This window comes from Acromyrmex echinatior, chromosome 9, assembly GCF_024713525.1.
Source record: "Acromyrmex echinatior isolate Ae372 chromosome 9, ASM2471352v2, whole genome shotgun sequence".
In the NCBI taxonomy this organism is placed as follows: domain Eukaryota; kingdom Metazoa; phylum Arthropoda; class Insecta; order Hymenoptera; family Formicidae; genus Acromyrmex; species Acromyrmex echinatior.
This window is the reverse complement of record NC_141860.1, coordinates 10350638-10365870: the sequence shown is the minus strand read 5'-3', so window position 1 is coordinate 10365870 and position 15233 is coordinate 10350638. Positions and strand designations below refer to the sequence as shown.

The following is a 15233-nucleotide window of genomic DNA, read 5'->3' as shown; positions in this document are numbered from 1 at the left end:
AGAGAGAGAGAGAGAGAGAGAGAGAGAGAGAAAATAATTAATTATTATCTGTATGCTGGTGAGGAAAATTTGCCTCGTATCATCGCATAGTAGGTAGAGAATCCGTTAAGCCTCTAATAATAACCGTCTAAGTCCGAGCAAGAGCAGGTTTGGCTAAAGCAATGCACACGTAGAGCGTAAAGCAATTGAAATTACTGGATTACAGAATTGTGAAATTCACATTTGGATAATATATCAAAGATCGTACTGATGCACAAAGTATACCTTTTTTTCTCTTCTGATCTCTTCTGATTCTAAAAAAATATTGCGTTCAAATAATACCTAAATAAATATATAATTTTTGGAAATTATTCCTCAATAGAACTTCTGGAAATTTCTATCTGATTTTTAAAAACGGGCGGATGAACTGTGAGAAATTTCCCGTTGGAAAATGTGAATCTATGGTGATGAGAGCTTTCAGTTTACCGGTACGATTTCTGCCGTTACGAAGAACACAGGGCCCGTTTTAATTTCCGAGGCCGGCACCCGATGATCGACCACCGTCCGTCGGTGAAAAATACAGGCCCGTAAATAATGCCGCCTGCGAGACGGAAGGCCATAGCCGTGGAGCGGTGATGTGGGCCAAGGGAGGCCAACGAACCCCGGCCCTGCCGCGCCGCTTCTGTCGATGGTTGACTCCAAGGATCGACACGGCCCTCATTGTGCCACCTACACAATCGGTATCCGATGCAATCTCACTGTACGATGACGATGATGACATTTTTAATAGACATTTTTCGTGAAGCATTTACAATTTTTTTTTTTTAGATAAACCTTGTTATTTGGCTGAGTAACTGATATGTGTCAGATATACATAAAAATGAATTTCTATGTTTATTTATATGCGTAATTTAGCATACGATAATTGATACAAGATAGTTAATAAATTTTTATTAAATTGAATAACAAAATAACATCTGATTTAAATAAATTCATAAAGCTTGCTTGAAAATTGAATATTAATTCTAACTGTTAGAATTTGCGATAATACCATAAATCTGAAAATATTACGGCCTCAAAGAATACAAAGAATCGTGACACTTTAACTTATCGCAAAGTTATTAATCGCAAGAGCACACGTCTTTCCGTAACGTTGAAGTGATGGGAGAGGGAAAAAAATCATTTTGAAAAAGTTAATGCATCGTGAAGCGCGTCTTTAATACGGGACGAGCGTCTTTTCAGGTCGCTCGTTGAAAGAGACACTCCTGAGGGACGGGGAAAAACCGGGAAAATGGAGGAAAGGCGATCCGGTGATACGTAGACACGTAGTCGGGAAAAGAAGAGCACGCGGCACAGAAAGGGGAATTCTTTCCGCGAGAATGCAGGCGCTTCGCGCTCTCTTCTTATAACCCAAGGACTCCTCTTTGTTGGTCGGCAGCAATATACCGTGATATGACATTCTTTTCCTACTCGCGGAAGCGCTGCCCGACGGCTACACGTCGGAAAAGACACGCCATCTTTAATCGCGCCGTCCCTGTTTAAGGAAAGAACTATGAGCTTTTATTCCACCAGCTATGTACTCATGACTAATATAGGATTAGACTTCGTCGCGATGGATTTCTTCCGGTTCACTTTCTACTTCGTGTCGTTTTAAAGAAATTTCACAGTGCTAGGGAAATTTATTATCAGCATGTGCATTAAATAAAATAAAAGCGAGAGATGTGCGAATCCAGTTTTTTTTTACAACGATTTGTACGTTTTATAAAAATTTACGGTTGTAAAAACGTGAATCAACGATATATTTGCGAAAAATTTAAATTAAAATTTAATTATAAATTTAAATTTAAATTTTTAATTAAAATTATAGGTATATATGACCATATAATTTTGACATAAAATGCGAAATCCTACAATTAGTGATAATTTATGGATTTATGGATTTTCTCCTTTTTAGTGAAAGTTATGAATTTGCATTCTGATGTTTGTAGCGAAAGTGATCGAGAGAAATATTATTGTGGCGTTCGTCGATATGGGTCAGTGGGACGACTGAGTATAACCGGAACACTTTTTCCTCCGTCATCAACGCATGCTAGATGGATGAATGCGTCGCGCGAGCGTTAAATGGAACAGTCCTTAAAGGCCAAAGACTGAGTCATCAATTGACATCCGTCGTGACCCTGAATACTCGTTCTACTTCTACGATGAATTGAACTTACTTAGCTCTTTGTCGACGAGAATTTTTACATTTTAAACAAACAAAACAACAAAGAATAATCAGCACATATATTTTATCTGGGAAATATATTTATAATCTTTTGACAGATTATATTTATGAAAGAAGTATTGATGTGAAATATGGACGCTTTGCACATAGTCAGCCTCTTGATACTTTCAATGTAGCAAAATCGCAGATACGTGATGTTAGATTTCACAATATATTGATTTATCTTCATACAATTCTACTATTTGATCTACCACCTGACACCGTCTAATACGGCGATGATAAGGGTATTTTATTGGCCGACTGCGCGTTTTCTCAAGAGGGAAGGTAGATATATGGGGAATAGTCTGCAAACTTCATACTCGGAATATGTCAGCCCGTCATCATCATATATGGAAGAGGATGTTAAATCGATATGAGAATGAATTGGGTGATTTCGGGCGTTTGTGCATCGTTGCCTTTTGAAATGAGACAGGGGTTGAATAACGCGTTACTTTATCCGCTTGTTTCTTCAAACGATCCGCTTGAGATCTCAGAAATGTAATCCGAACGAGAAAAAAAGACAGTCGAGAAAAATCTTTACAGTTTCACCTGCACAATATCACATCGATAAGATACGGCAGTCGAGATATATAAAATGCAGTATAATATAATATGATACGAATGAAAAAAATAAGATACTAAAAAAAAGTGTCTGTTTTAATTAAACAAAAAATTCGAAAAGACTGTATAAAATAATAGTCACGAAAAATTTGTATTACTTTGTTTTTCTCATAATTTTTTACTTCGAAAGGAAGACTCCACTTCTTGGGCAACTGATCGCACCGTTCTCTGTAATTTTCACCACGTCGACTAGCGAATTTAGTGGGCTTAGAGGCGACGGGATTTATCGCAACAGCATTTTCCGCAAGACGAGGTTCAAAAGCCACAACTCAGGGAAAATTCGAGAGGGACGAGAACATTCCGCGCGCGCGATCCGCGAAAATCTCACTTTGCGCTCTCAGGCACGAGAGAGGATCTTTCTCGCGCGGCGTTCAAAGATTTTAATGCCCGGACCTGTTTCCTTCTTTCCTTCCTTCCTTCCTTTCGCGAAGACAGGTTGCGCGATTATTTTTCGCTCCGTCTTTCATTCGTTCACCGACTAATTCTTCCACTTGTTCGTTTTTCTTCCGGAGTTTCTTTCCCGTCGAACGATTTATCCCGTTTAAAGAAAGCGGATGAACGCCCTTGTCGTTCCGAGATCTTTTCGCTGAGAAAACCTGGAAAGACGTTCGGGGATGTTTAAATATAATTGGATATTGAATTTTTGCTCCTCCAATTATACACATAATTTCATATAACAGAATAAAATCAGACATTGTAAATAAGAAATGAAACTAACATGCTCTGTTTTATAGGTTTATAATTAAGCTAATAAAATCTATAAATTTATTGGAGTGTTATTTTTAATTATAAAAGGGATACTACTGGCAATAGAGAATGATTTCGTTCGAATCTATGTATATATAAATCACGTTTCGTTTCCGCTGTACATTCACTCCGCGGTAAATTCGTTCGGCAGTTAAGAACGCATAGCGATCGGTTCATGCGAGGCGATTCCGACAATCCATTGTATTCGGCCTGTTACGACAGTCTTAATTGCTGGATAAATTTACTATCATGTCCAAATCAAACGGACATTTATTGTTTGCCGCACGTACAACAACTGGCTGTAATATCGTGCTGCCAGAATTCTATTTGAATCGATTGTTTCAAAGAGAATATGCAAAAGAAAGTAACAAAAGAAAGAGGTTGAAACCAGAAGCTCTTTTAAACTTTCTTATTATTAAATTTCTTGTTTCACAAAATGTAAATCTAATATTTGCGATCTAAATCTTTTTCGCAGCTATTTCTAAAAATCTTTTGTATTGAAGATAAATATTTTTTTTGATTTATTTATAAATTAATTAACGTTTTTCTTCTGCAATGACTTAAATTCAGTTCTATGCGCTTCTAATATATTTTATGATCATGATGAAGATTATAATAGAATTCACGTTTCACTGAATATAAGAACATAATTCATCAATGCGTGAATATATAGAAAAAATTATGTGCAATATTATTTGAAGGTGTTTCTTAAAGATCTCATGTTTCTTAAGCTTTGTATCCACGATATTATAAATCGATCCGAAATCTGGGACAGAGACAGACTTAACAAATCACATTTGAACAATTCAGTCACATGACCAATACAATTGATCAATTCTTTTTTCGTCCAAGGTCTCGGACCGATGTCTAGCATTGTAGACACACAAGACATTGCGAGGAAGAAGAGAAAATAAAAGAGAAATCTGGATTTTATAGCTGCGGGCTTTCTGCGAATAAGTTGGATGTTCTCGGTCGGTGACAAATTTGCAATAACGATGACCGTAGGCGATATCTGTGAAGACGCACAGCATCATAGCATGTACCGGCGATATTGATCACGAGAGTCGAGGGCTAATACGTACTAGCTGCGAGTCGGCACGCGAAACGGCAAAACCAATTTCGGTGATGGCCAAACACTTCCGCCTCGCGGGCTTATTTGAGCGTGTGCCGCTGTCCGCGCAGTGCTACACAATTTCATTCGCACGTCGAGGGTATCCGCTGTATGCTGTCGGTTCCGTCGTCGATACACACTGCCGAGCAAATAAAATACCGTGGCTGTATACTCTCGATCGCCGCTACCGCCGCTGTTGTGTGTACCCAGTTCTGGGTGTATGCACGTATGTATATGCAAGTACGCACAGATCCCGATTAAAGGCCTTTGAGCTTTTGCGCGTCTCATGCATACAGTAGTCGCGTACAGCGATTATAGCCGTGAGTGAAATCAAACGTTAGAGCGTGGGAGAGAAAGTCCTGCCACCGCATCGTGCATCTATACTATGCAAATGATATATTTACAGACGATCGTGTGTGACTTCTATCCTACACTTTCATCGTACGTTTGTACCGACGCGTTGCATACGTAAAGCATAGGTTTCACATTAATGACTTTTTTTTTTATATGATATTTAGGAAAATTTTATTTTTGTAATTTTATTTTAATCAAAAGAAAATGTGACAATTTTGTGAAAAGAAGAAATAATAAAGTGTAAAAAGTTTCTGACAGCGATATCTCCATTATTGCTACTGTAAAATGTTAGAAATGTTAGAATAGTATCACGTGGTGCCGATACTACTATGGAACCGAAAAAGTAATTTAAAAAAAAAAGAGTATTCTAGAGAAAGAGAAAGGATGGGAAGCTAACAGTCCCATCGACTTTTTTACACTCGGAGATTTGGTTTCCTGCAAGGGGGGAAACCTCGATATATCTCACACCGTGAATTTATCTCCTGTAACCGAGATAGTCGGGTAAGAAATAAAATGAGAGACGCAGATCCCTGGCGAGCCCCAATCTGCAGTTTGGCAGGTTCCGCGCTACCGCGCTCATTGTTCCCAATGAATTATCCAACCCTGCATCCGTGCTTACACACTCCGTACATTTGCGCACTCCGTACGCGCGAGCGAGCTCACACAAATGCATCCTCCCTGACTCACGATATGCTTCACGATGCCGCCTGGAAATGGAAATGGAAGTAGAAATGAAAGTGTGCCACCGGGTCAATGGACCTTTCTTTTCTTCGTTCTCCTTCTTCTCCTTCTTCGGCTTCCTCTTCCTGCTTCCAGACCGCCTAGTTTCGTGACCCCTCCGGGCTCCACGGATGCATTAGCCTCGGACACGAACCGCTACCTTTTTGTCGGGCCCTCAGTCTGCCTCTCCACTTCCTGCACTTCTCTCTCCTCGTCTGTTCAGCGTTTCTCCAATCGCGCCAAGGACGCGATGCTGGTCCCCTCGAGCAGCAAAAGCTCTTTTCTACCAAGTGAAATCTCGCTGGTGAACGAGCTTTCCGACATCCTGCACGTATCGTGATTTACCACGATTCCGGTAAACAGGTTCGCTATACATGGGGATGACGCCAAATTCTCGTTCGTACAGGAATATCGTTGAAACTTGCAATCGATATCTTTTATGTAGAAAACTTTTTTAAAATAAAATGTCTCTGTTAAAATTTAAATTAAAATTCCATTGAACAAGATGACTGTAAAATTAAATATAAAAGCAGATTTAACTGTATAATTTTAGCTTCGCAAGGTGTATCGGATTCATTTCATAAAATAGACTTATACTTCCTTTTTTTCATAATCAGCGATTCTGTGTCAAACGAGAATTTTTTTAGCGTCCGAGAATAGATCGTTTGTATATACGCGCTAAAGAATAACTCGAAATTAAAGCTGACACTTTGGACTTAGTGTAAAACACGTCGAGCTACTCCTCGCGCATAACAGACACGGGCACCGGAATAAAACGACGTGACGCAAAAGAAGTCATCTGTTTTCGTAACGCAACGCGCGATACATTCTGAAGCAATATTTTTCACTTAAAATGCATTACGCTCGGCGTGATGCTATAGTATATCATTCTTACTTTAGGTGACTAACCAGCAGTCGCCGTCTTGAAAATGCAAAGTCGCGCGATGCGGATAAAAGCAGATATATATACCGCACAATATATACAAATATAATATATATTCACAAGATATCGATAACGTATGAATTCATTAAATATTAAATTATGAAAGATTGGAGTGAGAAAAATCTTAAAATCACCGCGGTCTACACAAAGAACTATTTTCTAAACAATTTATTTAGATATCTATTTATTTATTTATCTATTTCTACGATATTTAGGATCTAGTTATCTCTTATATTAAACGCCAATATATCAATCGTCCAAACAAGCAGTCTCCTCTTAATATTTTACGAGATACATATTAATGGCTCCGAGATATCGTAATGACATCACGCGAACGAACTGCACGTTCGATTTGTTGGGGAATTATAAGTAGATATTTGGTCGAAGGCGATCGTACACTCCTTGACAAGGCATTCGTCTCGAAAGCCTCTGCAGAAACGGTTTGCCTTCGCCGCATTACCCTCACCCTTGGCTATGTCGTACATAGGATTTATACGATTTTTATACTCCCTTTCCGCGATCGGATATCCTCTGGGAGGGATCTCGTATTCACAAGGCAAGAAGAGCGTACGAGAAGTGAGAGAGGAGGTGGGTGCCGACGACCCTCGGCACGGAAGTCTGGCGCGTTCCATACACTTTTCATGAAATACATTTTCCAACAAAACTCCTCGACGACGTGCACGCAACCTCGTTCCGACAAGATCGACGGGAACGTCTACATATGGGGTGACGTGAAAAAACTACCCAGCAAAGGTAGTAGCGTAGTTTATTCTACAACGAGTCTCAGGTCAGCGATTTATTTCAGCTTGTTGCCCTAAATTACATGTGCAAAATGTTTTCTTTAGTAAGACATTGATGGAAAAATATTTTAATGATAATGGCATCGATACATGAATTAAATTTAAAATAAAAAAAAACTAAATCGAATTTTAGCAATGACGTTAAATAGCAATGAGTTGAAAAGAAATTATTTGTATTTTAGTTTATAACTCATTTACAATTTGTTTAGCTTACTATTTATACTCTCTAAAATGTTTAAAGTGAGTCTCACTCTGAAAAGTGAAATTTCATTTTTAAAGGTTGAAAATTGAGCAATTTTTTTTCCAAGAAGTGGCTCAATTTTCACTCTTTAGAGTGAGATTCTACTCTAAAAAATTTAGAGAGTATATAAATGTGGTTATATTCGATGATTCTCGCAATGAGAAACACAGCAAAAAAAATGACTAATTTTACTTAATCTCGATTCTAATTGATGAATCTTCAAAATTTGACATTGCAACACGAAATTAAATATTTTATCATATTTATTGTACCATGCAACTGACGTACATCTGTTTTCAAGCGAACGATATATATATATATATATATATCGTTCATATATATATATATATATGTATATATATATGTATATGGTCCGCGAAATATCGCAAATCGATAGGATGCGGCCATAAATCTCTCGCCTCGCATACCCAGCGAATAACAGTTCCCTAGCGAACCGGCCGACGTATGCTACCCAGATATATCGAGTGTCCTCCGCGGAAACATCTTCGTCGGACATCAGTCACGACGCTTGTTGTATAACCGAGATTGCGATATGAAACTTTGAACGTGTACGGCAACTGTGGCAAAATTGATCGTGCCTTAATACGCTTTTACACGAAGACGTCAGCTGAAAGTGCACCACTACGTGCACGCAATTGCGGATAGTTGCAAACAGTTGCGTAGGTAGGCGGCTTGTAAAAGTAATAAACTTCCGTGATCTTCCTTACAGCTTACTTTCTATGCAACTCATTCATCTCTTTATAAATCCAGATCCGATTTATTCTTTTAAAAATTAAATTATTATTAGAGACTTATTTTTGAGCTGATATTTTTAATACTAATTTTCATGCTTTATTATAAAATAAAGAAGAAAAATAGATTTGGTAATATTAGTGATACGTTGGTTAATATAATAGCTACAGCAAAGTGAAAAATATTAAAGTGAAAAATGCACATTTCGTGGTAGATGCAATTTAACTCTCGTCTCTTTCACTAGCTTTATGCAAGAATCAGACAAGAGGCTTCCGTCGAGCGACGTCCTACGTGAAATTCGTTGTTGCGGTGCGCGACGCTGCACAATGCGCATGCAAGGGTACAACAAGGGCACACTACAGGACGGATCGTCCTTTATGTGCCACCAGGCATTTTATAATTCTTAAATATGGAGGCGCGCGAACAATGGAGAGACGACTGACTGACTAGTGGACGTGTCTGCACGACTCGCCTCTGTACTATTAACTTCACGTTGTCTCGTATTTCCTTTTTTTCGAGAGCACACCCATTGTACAGGATACAGGGTCCATTGTCGATTCAAGTAGAGCTTGATGTGAAATATGATTATGAAGGATTATTACGATGAATAATTTTAAAGATCTCAAAATTTAAATGCTTTTACACTTTGAAAGAAGACATTTCGAGTCGGATATCGGAATAGATGCTACTGTTATGTTAATGTAATCAAAATTTTTTTGTAGAAACTTGAATACATATTTTTTTTTTTATAAAAGTAGGATTATGTCGGATATGTGGCTTTTGCCTTGCGAAGGAAATATAACATGGCGAAAGTTTGTGCGGCGTTATGGAGTTTGTGTCGAAAAGTTTTCACGTTATTATGAAGTTTCTCGCAATGGAGTTGTACGTTTTTTCAGGATAGTCAGGAAGGAAGATTGATTAATGTTTGAAGTCAGTCTCTTGAAAATATTTTTCCAACATCGTCGAAATTTTTACTCGATTGTTTAAGATTTCGGGTGTAATAACGAATATAGCGTAATGAGAAGAGTAGTTTTTAATTGAAAAAGAAAAAAATGTATAAATATATATCGGTGGTAAAACGCGCGAAAATATACTCGTTACTTAAATAACGAGAAAGATTGATTGCTTTTAACGAATTGTATTTGTCGCAGTGCATTCGATTTGCAAGTTTCATAAATTTACTACGCTCGCGATATTAACGCTTCAATTTCCATATTTCCATACAGTGTCATAAATGTATGAATCTTAATTAGCAATATATTCATTTATGAATCAACTTTAACAGTAAATATTTACCGTTTGTAATTTATTAGAATATTTGTTCACATTTTTTTTCACCAACCAGGTTCAATTTACAAAATAGAACTGTAAATCCGCGAACTGTAAAGACGGCTGCTATTCAATTCATATACATTTCCTATTATTTGTTCTTTTTTTATTTGCTTTATCTGTTTACTACATTTTTTTTTATCTATTTATTTGCCTACTCGTTATCAATTTATTTCTCGCAAATTTATTGAGGCAAATGCAAGCGTTTCACCCGGCAAACTTTATCGCATACTGATTTATGTGCTCGCATCGCCTTTGATCAATCATGGAATTCACTGACGGAGAGAATCGCGTCCAATATTCAACCCGCATCGATGATTGCGCCTCATCCAGATGACGCGTGGAATTATCTGATCGACATGTGTTGGAGTCGCAAAGGGATTAAGGGTCCGGCAAGGGCAGCACGCATTATCGCGCCTCCTCGACCGCCAGGAAGCTTCATTTAGTCGCACTCACGCCGACAAAAAAGAGCAGCGCGACTGCGGAAGCGCCATGGACACGTAAATGCATCCTGTCTCGGTGAATCTATCGTAGAGAATCGCGGTATATTTTATTGAGCGGCTGCTTGAAAATAAGAGAATAAAATGCATACAAAACGCAGATGAGTTTTTTTTTACCCTGGAGGACAATACCGGATAAATATGTGATTTGTCCGAAGGTTACATTGGATGGTAGAAGGCTCTAATACATTTAATACGTATTATTCAACATTTCTCGTTACACTACCGTTGCTCGTAGAATCGATCCCAGAAAAGCATTGCGATGTCCACGCCATTGCGTTTTGCGCCGTGGAGTCTCAAGTTCACCTTGCGTCAATAATTCCTGATTCCTCGGTGGTAGCCGAGGACGATGGGGCTGAACATCTGTCGGTCTTCTCACGATTCCTCTTCATCGCTGGGAAAAGGGAGGTCTGCTTTTCGCGGAATTATTACAGGCCGCCGAAGAAGGACCTCGTAAACGACGACTGGCACGAGGACGGAGGGAATAAAATCCTTTTGAGAATAGGAAGAAAGATAAAGAAAGAGAGGAAGATATTCCTGTCGTGGTCGTCGTTGTCGTGTCGAGGCAAACGGAACATTAAAGGACGTCCTCGAATTCGCTGACGCGAATGCGGCTTTGAAATGCATCGCGTAATGTATACATTCGCATGTATACACATCGAGTACATGAGTCTGTATGCGTTACGTGAACATAACGTCCTTATATGAATACGAGCCACGACGAAAGGAGTGGCCGGATATTACTTCCATGCAAAACACCCGTCTTTCTTTTTCACTCTTCTTGTCAGGGAGAACGACTTTGTTTCTGACGGCCGTCTCGCTTTTCCGCGCTCAACTTGGCTCAGCTCCATTGGGTTTTCCCTTATCGGCGGACTTCCTTCCTCCGAGAAAACTCAGCAGAGAAAGGGAAAGGCATATGACGGAAAGAATATCAGGAGCGGTGTGGTTTACGACCAGATCGATACCCACCGGTGTTCGTTTCCTGCTTGCCCTAAACGCGCCAATCGAACGAATCAAGTGATGACTGCGCACATTCGTCGTACTTATACAATGCTATTATATTATTTTTAATTTAAACTGAAATTTATCCAAGCATGTCAATGGCATCTGAAAAACGCGTAGGCTAGCCTGAAACTTTATATTAAAATCCGTTTCTATTTCTTCTTGGATTTTTCACCTGAAAAACAGAGACATTCAAAGTATTTCTTTCTATTAAATTAAGAAAATTTAAAGAATAAATATTTCTATTAAGTTTTTTTTCTTTTAAATAAATTCTAGAGTAAGTTCTTATATTCAATTAAATGTAAATTTTACCGTATTAGTCATAAATTCTTCTGGGACAGCCAAGCGAATTTCTTGAGTACAGGAAAAGCTGAAAGTTTAATTGCAATACGATGTGAAATCGTGGCATTATTTACGGCACATTTAAGTTCAATTTAAAATAACATTTATCGCGATTAATAATTGTTGTTCCGCATGAACTCTCTGTCTTTCATCGTTTTGCTCATCCGAAATGAAGCCGCTCAAAAATATACGCGCTAGTGGATAGTAGTGATGAGATCGATATCGCAGTTTTACGTGCATTCATAGCGTGATGCTGTGTGACATTTTGCACAATGCCCAACCTGAGGGTCGAAAATGCGGGTTTGCATGCACGCGGCTCCCATGCATGAATTAATGCAACATAACGAAACGATAGGAACATAGAAATTGGAACAAAGGGCTCGCGAAACGGTCCTGATAATGGACTATCAGAGGAACAGAGAAAGAGAGAAAAAGAGAGAGATAGAGAGATTCTGAGTTTCTGCACGCTAGTCTGATCTATTTTCAAAGCGATCTGTTGCGCCGTAATACGTGCCTGCAAAGCGTTATAAGCCATTGAAATTGGTATAACTCGAACTTTCACAGATATAAATAAAATATGGACTTTAATAATTGCGACGTATCTATTTTACGAGACTTGTTAATATATCCTTTATATATTTCTTATCTCAAAGATAAATAAAAATGAAATATAACTATGAGAACCGACCGGAATTCAATTTCCTCGATTAAGTGGGTAAATAGCGTGAGATTATCAATTGACTTGTATATTAAATATCAACGTATAATTGAGTAACTAGTAAATAAATTTTAATTATTCTGGCACGAATTGGGAGCTTTAGACCGCTGTATCATAACTGTCGAACGCGTGCTGAATATGCCTATGGCCATCAGTAAAACGGCGATATATTTTATTGCACGAACACGCACGGTGCACATCGCGCGTGACGTCACTGTTGAAAATAATTGTTTCGCAAGCGCACAGCAAAATAATGAGAATATCGAGAGTCCCGCTGCTGCTGGCCGCTTAATCGAATGCATATTTATGCATAGCGCTCGGACGCGTTGCAGTGGATAAACGGCGCGTCTGCCGATGTTTCATGAGCGATATTTTCATCGGCTTTCCATCCCCTTGTGTTCCGGTATTAAGCGTGACGCGACACACGTTCGGCGTGTGTTCGCAATTTCAGTCAGCAAGTCATTCACGGTGGACCACTCGCTCGAGACCGGAATTCGAAAATCGATCGCGAAATTAATCGCGCGACTTTGCCTCCCCTTCATTTCGAGCTTATGATCCCCCGTATCTCCCGCCGTGATGCAGAGGGAACATTTAAAGCGGGGACGAGCTCACTCGTGTGTATCGCCGCATCCATAAACGCGTCCATTACTCATGCACGCGGATTCGCATTTGAATAAAGTGAATGGAGTTAACGCGCATCGTTTCTCTACTTCTGCCGTCGCGAATGCTCGCTGACCGCGAGAGTGATCGATTATTAATGGACACGGCTCGCTTCTGGATTTTCCAATATCCAATCGCTCTACGATCGCAGTCTACAAGATATCGCAGATAATACGAGTGGAGAAAGTCGGATTTTTTTCTCCCTTGACGAAAATACATCAAGCTGAGTCATTTATATTTCCGCAGGTTTTTTTTTTTTTTTCGAGTCTACATTCGGCATCTCGGTAATCAAGTCTCAAGCTAGTTTCTCCAAGCAGAACGTTCGGATATTCCGACCAGCCGAATCTCCCACGAGTCGGATCCACTTCGTCGCAGTGCTCGCGGCGAAATGGCTCTAAATCGACCGGCAGTCGTTCGTCGACGAGGAAATATGAGCCCGGCGACAAGTGAGTGGTATTCGCCACCGTTTCGCGCGCCAGGAGATTCATTCTGGCCGTCGGCGATAATTGCGTTCCGCTCGATCGCGCCGTCGTGATTGTTCTATGAATATCAACGCGGCGATAAGTGCGTCGAGACATTTGTCGCTCGTTACAGTGATCGGTGGGAGAGAAAACGATAGATAGATAGATAGATAGAGAGAGAGAGAGAAAGAGAAAATCACTATTGATTGTCGATGAACGGCTACCTGATAATCGTAACGCGACTGTCTGACGTTAATTGCTGACTTCCTTATCATAAGAACGCCCTCGGCTCACGAAAAGCGGCTCGTTTGCTATCAGCCGTGTTGCAACGAGCGGCGTGTATCTGCCTCGACGCATTTATCATTCTACCAAACTAAATTGCTGGTCATTTTTCAGCACATTTTTACGCCCGTCACAGGGATTGTATCGCGAAGAAAACAGCCGACCATCCGACGTCATTTATTGGCTGATTATTGACAGACGTAACTGACATATTATGGGATAAATTATTATTGAAAAAGTCAAACGCGAGACTATAGAAAACATCTTTCTTTTTATAGTAAATTTTTCAACTTTTGTTGAAACAAGCGACGTGATACATTCAGCAAATAATGTGTATAGTTTAATAAAATAAATCCAATTTAAATCATAAAGAAAATTTGTAAATTTGCAAACGATAAACTTGTTAAAGATAGCAGCTGTTCTTTTTTTTACTACTATCCTAATTACATACACACACACACAATCCTGGATATTAACATGTCAACATATAATGACAAATGCATTAATCTTGCTGGATAAAATTGATAAGCGAAATAGATGGTTTACATGAAATATTATAATTTATTACATACGACAGAAAACGAACGTTAAATTAAATTGTTTTTACAACTTGAAATTTCATAAGAGAAACGTGCTCTCATATATTGGAAAAGATATCGATAAACTATTTGAGATGAAATGGACGGTTGCCACATCTCTACGAAAAATAAGAGTATTTCTTACGAGAGAGAGAGAGAGAGAGAGAGAGAACTCGCTGATAATTGTAACAAAAAAGAAATCTTATCCACCGGCACAATCGTCGGAGATTAATCGCGCTGAGTGGCTGGGAAGAGTTAAGATGCACAGCACAGTCACGGCTAATCCCGGATAAATCGATGTTACAAAATCATTACGTTGAAATTAATATCGACCATTCGGATCAGTATTCGCGGTATTGATGCTCCGCGAAACGCAGGATATTACTTTCCTCCGTACCATTCGCTCGTTGTCATTCAGGATTGTACGCGCAATTATATATTTTTGCGAACGCATGCCTTTTTACGCAACGTGTAGACATCCGATTGAATCATATCTAGAGGGTGCGTTTTTTTTTGCACAGGAAACGGTTGCATCTGTGAGATGCGGCGAAGGACTTGGTAATCCCTGATGTTATCGGACGTAATTACAAAGGCCGCGTATCTTGCGTATGCTTTTCAGCTCACGCAAATATGTCATCGTCGCTCGTATGAATCGACATGTATTCATTCTTTATGCACTTGATATTCGTATCTTTTTCCATTATTAAATCTGACGGCGATTTCATTTATAGATTCACGATATCTCGAATTCATCTGAAAGCTTGAAACAGGTTTTTATGAATATTTTTTTTTCTTTCAATGCTTACTTGAATTACTATTAGAAAAAATA

The 15233-nt window shown here is 39.1% G+C and overlaps 2 protein-coding genes across 3 annotated transcripts in view; one reads left to right on the top strand and one right to left on the bottom strand.

The window, feature by feature from the left end:
- Positions 1 to 15233, top strand: part of twin (CCR4-NOT transcription complex subunit 6-like twin) — a 292189-nt gene that overhangs the window by 147242 nt on the left and 129714 nt on the right. The window lies entirely within an intron of this gene.
- LOC147908613 (uncharacterized) overlaps positions 1 to 15233 on the bottom strand; it is a 146553-nt gene that overhangs the window by 107522 nt on the left and 23798 nt on the right. For both annotated transcript variants that reach the window (XM_087409742.1, XM_087409743.1), the window contains exon 1: positions 4693 to 15233. This exon is cut by the window's right edge and continues 23798 nt beyond it. The gene's annotated coding sequence lies outside the window, so the exon portion shown is untranslated. The remainder of the gene's footprint in view (positions 1 to 4692) is intronic.